Source organism: Otolemur garnettii, unplaced genomic scaffold, assembly GCF_000181295.1.
Source record: "Otolemur garnettii isolate 467f Iridium unplaced genomic scaffold, OtoGar3 scaffold00018, whole genome shotgun sequence".
In the NCBI taxonomy this organism is placed as follows: domain Eukaryota; kingdom Metazoa; phylum Chordata; class Mammalia; order Primates; family Galagidae; genus Otolemur; species Otolemur garnettii.
The window spans coordinates 22,749,763-22,751,646 of NW_003852413.1; the positions used below are offsets into that span (position 1 = coordinate 22,749,763).

At 48.8% G+C, this 1,884-nt stretch overlaps 1 protein-coding gene across 1 annotated transcript in view; it reads left to right on the plus strand.

Moving 5' to 3' along the window:
• The window catches only part of LOC100960451 (keratin, type I microfibrillar 48 kDa, component 8C-1), a 22,707-nt gene that overhangs the window by 9,300 nt on the left and 11,523 nt on the right, over positions 1-1,884 (plus strand).

The following is a 1,884-nucleotide window of genomic DNA, read 5'->3' on the forward strand; positions in this document are numbered from 1 at the left end:
ACCCTATGACTGGGAGGCCATCAGTGATGTGGTATTTACCTGCGTAGGTGGGAGCCTGCACCTTCTCTACGTGGGGCCAAGTCTTGGTGGGCTTTGCACTCCTTGGGTCTCTCTTGTATGTAGTTTTGAATCCCCCCGCTTGCTTTTTTACATTATTCTTTTGTCTCCAGGCTGCCTTGCAACCCTTGTGCTACATACAACCAATGTGTGAGGCAAGCTGATGCGGTCTCTCATCCCCAGTCCCTGTACCCCCTGCACCCCTCCTGCCCCCTTAATTCCCTATGCCCCATGTCCCCACTGTGGGCCCTGCAATCCTTTGCATTAGAACCCCGGTGAAACCAGAGGTGGGAGGATGTGGGCCCAGAGCTACAGAGCTTGCACCAGGCTGAGCTCATTCAATGACAATGAATACACAGTTTGCTGAAGCGGCCCCTCTAAGGCAGTGAAGAAACACACCTGAAGCCTCCAGCCTCACCCTTGCCTTCCCAGAGTCTGTTCCTTCCTTGGCCTGTCCAGAGATTTCTCTGCCATGCCAGCCAATGGCCCTCCCTTTTAACCTCCTAATAAACATCATTTCCCTGGCAAAGTAGACGCTGCTCTCATTCATATTCATTTGTTTCAATGTGCTCATCACTCTCATACTCTATAAAAAGCCACTTGAAAGATGGGCATAAATGGTCTGACTCTTGGGTATAAGAACCATTTCATGCCTGAGCAGATGGCTGGCTTGGTGCCCTGGACCCACAGGTGAGGCTGCCACGCTAGCAAGAAGGAGGGTGGGATGGTTGCAAAGCTGCTGTCCCTGTCTCCTCTTGGACATTCTGGAATTTCTCCCTTGATCTGAATGTCTTCCAGAGCTGCTTGTGTCCCAATGTGAATGGAGGAGACACAAGTGAGTTGGGGGCTGGAAGGAAGCTCTGGAAAACACATCTTCATCCAATAGGAGTTCTGGGTCCAGGGCTCTATCATTCCGGGTTATTGTTGGTCTAGATGGTCCCAGCAAAGGGAGCTTCTGGCTTGCCTTGCCATGCCTAGAACTTCCTCCTTTCCCTTGTGTGGGTTGATCATCAGCCTGGGCTACTGTATTCTTTCTGCCCCTTCTCGAATGTGGGTCTTAGAGATCACATCAACTCTTCCTTTAAAATGTTAGCCTTTCTCTGTTCAATCCATTCAATACCTGTTGAGTACCTACTTTGTGCAGAACCTGGGAGGTGTTGTGGGAGACACATAAAGAAAGATGTGGTTCCTGGTTGCAAGTTATTCACAATTTGTTCAAGGGGATAAAACTAGTCTCCAAATAGCACCACTGTAAGTCCTAGGCCCTACAGGAATTTTCTTTGCTGGGTCCTTGTTTTCAGGAATAGAAGAATGAATTCATGGACCATGAGTAAGAAAAAGGATAGTTTCTGTCACAGATAAGAGGACAGCAAAGCCTTCAACACAGTGAAGGGGGTCCCAGGTGGGCTCCCGCTTTTGGCTCTCTGTCTAGTCGTTTATATGCAGTTTCTAATCTTGCCTCCTTCCCCACAGGTGCCAAAGGCTTGTGGGCAGAAGTTAACTTTAAAACTGCCATTGTGTAGGAATGTGGTCACTCTGCTCTTCCTGGGGAGTGGTAGCTTAGATGGAACATTGATCAAACATGTTTACAAGCCTGCTTAGGTCCAGAAAATACAGTCCATGTCCAGTCCTGAAAGGCAGGAGATTGAACCACCAGCACTGTGATCACATAGCTGGGTGCTAGAAGTGACAGCCTTGGGGTCGGATGGCATCAGATTTTGTCAAGAAAGGGCATCTTTAACTCTGACGATGACCTACAGATTAGGAAGGTTAGACTTTCTGGAACCTCAGAGGGTTCTGACTTTTCCCACTGACCTTTCTCCCAGA